Raw genomic sequence first — 7,505 nt, forward strand, 5'->3', positions numbered from 1 at the left:
CTTCGTGTTCCCAAAGAAGACGACCCGATTTCGTTCAACGACCCACCGTCACGTATCGAATCCGCTCGAAAACGACTGACGGCGGTGTTCAGTCGTGGCGGCGTAAGACGAGGACGACGACGATGACGAGCACGACTCAACGTCAGCGTCCCGAACGCACCGAACAGGGAGGGTGAAACATCCGTGGTGTTCCTTGCTGCGTTCACAGCGGGACTGAGAGTAAGGACTGGGCTCCCGCCGAGGAGCAACTCGGCCGATTTCGGCGTTTACGAACCTGCCTCTCTCTCTTCGGCCCCCGTTCATTTCCCCTTGCTCAGTCTCTCTCTCTCGCTCTCCCTGACTCTGGTAACTCTCTTCTCTTTTCTACTACCAGCTTTCCTTCTCTCTTGGGTACCTGGAACGGGTCAGGTTCGGGCAACCTCGTGCGTTCCCGCCGACCCGCTTCTAAGGAACACCCTCTACCCCCACTGTGGCATGTCCCACACGGCGTGGATTCAGCCAGAAGCTCCGCCAGTGGTGGACGTTCCCTGGCTGATACCAGCGTTCCATTGGCGATGGGTGATACAACTGGCGGACCTAACCCAGACCTAACCATTGGATGCGCCGTTGGTTACTTAGGCCTCTCACCAATCTGGCTGGTTTTCAGGGGCGGGATACGCGGCACGGCGCATGTCGCGACTCCGCCTTTGATCAACGCCTATCGTGGGAGGATGGCCTCATGGGCGTCGCGACGTCGACGCCTGGCAAACGCTCCGCGTGGAGTCGCCGTGGAAACTCTTCGGGGTTAGATTTTAGGGATCGATTCAGGGACTATTTTTGGAGTATGTTGTGGTTTTGGAGTAAAACGTAGGTTTAGAGTAGATCCTACCCTTGGAGCAGTACATTCTATTTTTAGGGTAATTCCTACCTTTATAACAGATAATATACATCACGTTCTTTTGTCTTCAAGGTATTCCGACTATCCCTAATTACCTCTATCTAGCCATAAAATTTTCAACAATGCCTATTCACCAGCGAATCGTTACCTACCAGCGAATATATCCCTCGCAGCGACTGTTAACACTAATAACAGCATTTTCTTCGACTCGTCATAATATTGTCCACAAAGCTAATATTTTTTCCCTCCTGAACCGCGAGGGTAAAGCAAGGTTCATAACCGTACATGCAACGGGAGAGCTTAAATGCGGGGCTAGTAGAAAAATATAAAGCCGAGCAAGAAAGGCACGCGGTCACGCGAACCACTCGTTTATAAATAACACTCCAGGGAAACGAGGTGGAAATTTCTCGGTTGACGTTTAACCCCGACGCGGAATCTGAAACTGGCTGCGGTGGCCTAATCACGCGAACATTTGTTCAAGGTTTACTTATCCAATTAACCGAGTTTACTCACTTCCACCAGCGATTAATAACCAGCGACACTGCAACGGCGTTTCCAGGTTTCCCTAGCCGCTTCCGCGTCCGAGAACCGGCCCTCGCATGGAGAGCTTCTTCGAGGCAGAAGTTGAAAGGACGCGGAAGAGTCTTGCAAGATAATCACATCGACGAATTAAATACTGGCGATATTTCACTGTCAAAGTTGTCCAGATCGCCGTTATATCGTTCGATCGTTATCTCTCACCTTTTTAAAAAGCGCAAAGTGTCCTTACATTGCATTCACTCGATTACAAATTAATGAAAACGAGATCAAGATGGCCGATAGCGGTTTACATCTGTCGGTAACTCGAGCTTGACTGGCCGTCAGGTAAAATTACCGTGAAACTCGGACGTGGTCTTGTTCCAGGGACAGATTAGTGGGTTCTCGCGAATAAAGGAAATTAACAGACCTAATCCCGACAACCTAGCGGTCGCCTGGCCTATTGTAGGCCAATAAACAAATGACCTTAAAATCTGCGAGTGTCACCACCAGGGCAACCCTTTTCGGGAAAGTGGGGTTTTCTCTGAGTTCGGTTTCATCGAATCACCTGGGCCAATTGGTTTGCACTACGGGACACCTTGGCCCCGTGCCTCCAAGACAATGGCGAAATAAGGACGTGCCAAGGGAAGTGGTTAACTAGTCTTCGTGAACCACTTTCGTGGAAATGCTTTCGAAATTCTTCGCGTTTCAGTAGTCAAGTTGAAGTCAATACAGGAGTATGTAACATGATTTCTCAGACTCTGGAGATTAAAAGGTTAACTCGCTTCGAAGTTGTAAGGAAAGTTTTTACGAGTTTCCCCTATAATCTTTTCGGGGTTCTAAGGTTTATCATTGTACAGTTGAAAGCTAATCAAAATAGTGTCTCAATCGAAGTAGATTACCAGGGTACTGTTTTACGCTATTGTCCTTCGCAATAAAACAGGATTATTTCGCTATTGGTTTCCAGACTACCTGCTTCCTCTGTGGGTATCCTTTGCGTACCTGAGTCGACAGGTTATTTACCAATCTGATGTGCCATGGCCCGAATAATCTCGGTCAACAAATGAAAATTCCCGATGCGACTAATGAAAATGAATGTGGTCGAACCGGAAACCGGTTGTGGAAATTGGCTATTGGGACCATTGTCGTACCTGAGTGTATGGCATTCTCTGCCTGGGAATGACTATTCCAAGGATTCTAAATCGAAGGTGACAATTAAAGCGTTCAGTGAGGCCGTGAAATTTCAGATCTGCTATGGAGGAACAGAAGAGTGACTAGCAGGCTAGTTAAGCTATATTCAATCCCAAAGAAACTTTTTTTCTCTTGATTATTCCAACATGAAATTAATACTTGTCTATTTCTGGTATCGAATTGATAGCTATTCCTTCGTAAACGCGAGTTAGCAGTAACCAGGACGAAGACGAAGTTCTCGTGGCTTGTTGCACCGTGTTTTTTTACAGTCCCTGACAGGCGTAGCCGCGTTTCTATTCACCATCGAGTCACCTTTGTTTCACGCGCTCCACGCTCTGTCGTCCTCTTATTTCACGTTCTGCCATTGGATATATTAACGAAGCTTAATCATCCGCGTGAATAATGCAGCCGCATCGAGCGTTTAACGGGGTGCCTCATTGTCGCAGGAAAAAATTGCGTCCCATCATGTCCGTAATGGGCACGGTGGCTGACTATTTGATATTAATAACTATCATAAAGCCTGGACTCGTGGCTCCTTCGTGCACTTAGGAGGTACGTCTGAATGATGCTTTCCATCCACCTTCTGTCGCTTACTAACAGCACGACGCATTCGTCGCACACGACTCCAATGGCATGCGTGTGTGCACCTTCCCTATGCACCGATGCAAGAGTCTCTGGTGCATTTTTAACTGCATTTTGTTTCGTCCTTTGCGTTGAATTAATGTCGACGGTCAGAAAAGGAACAGGATGATCCAAGAGCTTTCTTCATGAGTACAATTTCTAATTCTTTTGAATGAAAGACTGTACCTTGATCCCCAAGCTGTCGATATTCAGACGAATATCATCACCCGATCATTAATTATTCGCAATAGGCGTTTCATCGCAGACACGCTGAAGAATCCGCATGCACCTACGCACGCATTCATTCCGAGGTTCATCAGCAAACCAGACATTGTTTCGACTGTTCATCAGTCATGCTCCTGCAGTCATTACATTTAATTAATCGTTAATTGTGCGATCGCGGCCCTGTGGCACGATCTCTTGGTCAATGGCATCGACATAAACTGCTTGTGCAATTCTGACCAGTGTTCGCCAACTTTTGTTCTTTTCGATCTCGCTATATAGATTGAAACAAGGAGCTGCAATATTCATTACCTTTTAATAATAAGGTTAATCTTTATTACCGTCTTTATTGCTACGGTACTTCGAGTTCCGTCATTCCAGAATCGTTACGAAATTTCTAGGCAGTAGAAAGGCGACTGGAGTGAAGCCAACCGTGGACAACACGAAAAGAAACGTACCGTGAGCTCGTAAAGCAAGCGAAGAGAGAGGCAGGGTTATCTGTTTCGGTGTCTGAACGCACGAAAACACGAGTAACTGGTGGCCACTCGCAGCTCCTGCGCGAAAACCTAGATAATTGGAAATGTCGATGGAATTTACGGGCCACTAAAGTCTTGTTACGATCTGCTCGAGAACGCACGTTTCCACGATGGACTAGCAAGCTGGGGCCAAAAGGAACCGACACGCAAAAGTTTGTAGATCCCGCGGTTAGATGGAAAGAGAACAACTGGAACCGATCCGTATCCTAGATCTTGTCTCGAAGTCATTAGGGACATGACGATCTCTGTCGGTCGGTCTCAATAGTCCGACTTCTCTGAAGCTGCTCGATGCCTTTCATGGTAACTTCTTCAGTATTCTTCCCTCGTGACTTTTTACCTGGCCACAGGTGCAAAATGTGCACCCTTCGGCTGATATTCGAGGAAAACGATTGTGGAGAAAACTGATTTTATTCTCCTGTTCATCAAATCCTTTTGACTTTCTTAAATGGATTTTTTATATCAGAGGCAATCATAAAATACTTCAACGAGTTCTGAAACTTCCAAAGTCACAAATATCAGAAAATTCATAGAGCTGTGATAAATATGTAACCCAAAGTCGCCTCAGGAACAAGATAGAAGCCAGGATGAAAGCAGAGCCCGATCCAGGGATGACAGAGTAGTGGGCGGCTCGAAGTGACTAAAAGATAAGATTTCTACGAGCGATGCAAGCGGAGATAAGCGTCGATAGCTATCTGTAAGGACGATCACCGACAAAAGTTATTGGAGAGGATGTTCGTGACTCTCGAAGCAGTCCACGAGTGAAGGGTCGTTTCGATGGAAAATGAAAAATCTACGGAATATGATAATAAAATTTATTTATACTTTCCTCTACGTCCCGATGCCGCTGGTTATCCCCACTTGAATAGCCGTGAAGATGGAGGAGAAACTGACCACGGCAGACTGCGAGCGCAGCGTCAGGAACAATGAAATATCTTCTCTCATTTTCCAGGAACGCTGAAGAGAAATTGGACCTCGGCTGGAACATTTGTCGACATTCTATTGGGGATGTGTCGACAAATACTTGTTTGGGTTCGGGGAGTGATTTTTCCAAATTGCAATATCAGACTCTGCAACCTGCAAATAAGGAAATACTGACAGAAATACCTGATTTCTCTACATGGTCATAGAATTTGATAAGAAATTGTAGTAGGGAGCAGGGTGACTACCAAGAAATTTCTCCCATCGATTCTAGCGGATTCAAAGGACGTGGTCGGTGCCGAAAGCGATGTTTCTCCGGGAAGCAAAAGGGGTTCTGGCATCTAAAACAAACTCTTACCCCCAGCCGCCTTTATCCGCCGTATTTTTCGCTGACAACCTCCTTCTGGCGGCTTGATTTACGACTCGCGTTCCCGAGGACGCCGAGAGTGGTGAAAAAAGAGGAACGACGGCAAGGAGGAAAACCGTTTTTGGGAAGCATTAATATTTATAGTTCAGCACGTCGTGCGGCATAATTTTACGAGAGAATTTACAGCTACAAGCACGTTGTCACTCACTCTCAACTCGTTTTACGGCACATTAGATCGCGAACAATCGAAACACTATTGACGAAGTGTCAGCGAAAATAACTTTTATCCATTCTTTATGAAAAGGCATAAAACACGTGGGGAAGTGTTCTTAGTTAAGTGCTCGTTCGCTTGAAATAATTGTGTAACAATAAGAAACGAATTTCCTCTCTGTCATGAACGCCCTCATCTCTCGAAAACAATAAACCCCCAATTTTTTGCCCTTCTCGAAGTCGCAGAAGACAAAGGCCTCGATCGGCGGCTAGACAATTGGCGGATGCAGCGAGGGCAATAAATTCTTATTAGGGGACCAATGTATCAATTAATAAATACATTAGTATGGCGTCGCTGACGAAAATATAGCCCTTCACGGTATAGGTAAATGCGAAACAAGGGGGGAGCAAGTTTCATTTTTATTTGTGTCGATGTTTGTCCGACCCGCGAACAAAAACGACTCGTTAGGCGATCTACCCCCACGATAGTAGATCTTACCCCTAAAAAATGATCGTGCACCCCCCAGTGAGCAGCAGATGCAACTTCCCTGGCCCTATCCCTTGACCCGCACCGCGTAGGTGTAGCCACACATTTCTCCCCCGCCATATTTTGTGTCCTCCACTCGATCCTTTTCCTCCCACAGGATGACGCATTATTTCTTCAAGATTTCCCGATTAGCTACCCAGAGTATTTACATACGTAACTAAGAGAATTTATTAATTATTGATAAAGCTTGAATGTCTGGAAGGGGGTGGGACGAGGCACCCCCTGCCGAGAGGCTCGTGGTCCCGTTCGAGTTCTAGCACGAGCCCGAAAACTGAGGGAAAAATGGAAATGATCGTAATTAGTGTGGTCCCGTGGTCGAGGAACAGGCAAAGACAAAAGGTGTATCGTAACTCATCGGCCTGCTGCCACGCCCTACGCTCATTTTCGACATCTTGGTCACGTAGATCCACCTCGTGCACGCCCCTGTCGTCGGCAGGTTCCCTCACGGAGATCTCTCTCGGAGACAAGAGAACTGATCTTGTAACCGAACGCTCATTACGCCCGAAGATGCAAGATAGGTCCTCCTTCGTTCCTTGCCGCGCTGCCAGCCGCCCCAAAATTAATGTCCCTGCTGTAATTAACTTAATTATGCAGATGAAGTTCGTTTTTCTGCCCCAGCGATTTCTATGGCCCCTAGAGTAATTGCAGGGCAATGGGTGCAATTCTTGATAAAACGTCTTAGGGGACAAGCAATGCCTCGATGATTTTTAATAAAATTACCAGTCGTTGCTCGGCTATCCCGTATCGTTGGCGATCCTTTGTGTCTGGCGAATCAAGAACGAGAGATATTGGGTCGATTGGTACAACAAAGAAGAGTGCACTCAATCAGCTTAGGAGCATTAGCCACGTCCTACTGCAAAGAGGACACGTCGCCGCGGGGACAATCTGAATTGCACGCGATATTTCCTAGCCTTGATGAATCTTTGACGTCATTGCCTGGGGAAGAGGATCGCAATTGCCTCGATCTGCGTCACCTTTCCAAGAAAATGTCGCCAAGAACAGGGAGTGATTATCCTCGCTGGAGGTCCAGAATTATCTCGAGTTCGCCTTTCAATTAACCCCCAATTCATTGAATCACCGAAAACACGTGGAAATGCAGGCAGACGTCCTCGTTAGCTCTCTCTCGTGGCTCCATTAAGGGACAATCGAATCTTGGGCTTTTCCGTGGGGACGGAAACGGGGGTTAATTTTCTTAGGATGAGTCTCATCGCGATCGGAGTCTCGGGGCCACCGGAAAGACTGCTAATGAGAGAACAGAGGAGGAAGGGTGGACGGCGAGTCGGAGATGAAAATGAATTGAGTGAATGGACTTGAAGTGCTCCCGAGTGGCGGGAAGTGAGCAACTCCGACGAGAGAGGCCCGATTGCCCTTCTCCCGCTCGTCGCTCGTTCCGGAACATCCGACGCAATCTAGCCGACTAACTGCCTCGTTTCGACCGATTTCTTTCACTGTGGATCCTCTCTCAGAGTCATGAACTCCTTTATCGCTGTCTACGTACAA

Source organism: Calliopsis andreniformis, unplaced genomic scaffold (assembly GCF_051401765.1).
Source record: "Calliopsis andreniformis isolate RMS-2024a unplaced genomic scaffold, iyCalAndr_principal scaffold0022, whole genome shotgun sequence".
In the NCBI taxonomy this organism is placed as follows: Eukaryota; Metazoa; Arthropoda; class Insecta; order Hymenoptera; family Andrenidae; genus Calliopsis; species Calliopsis andreniformis.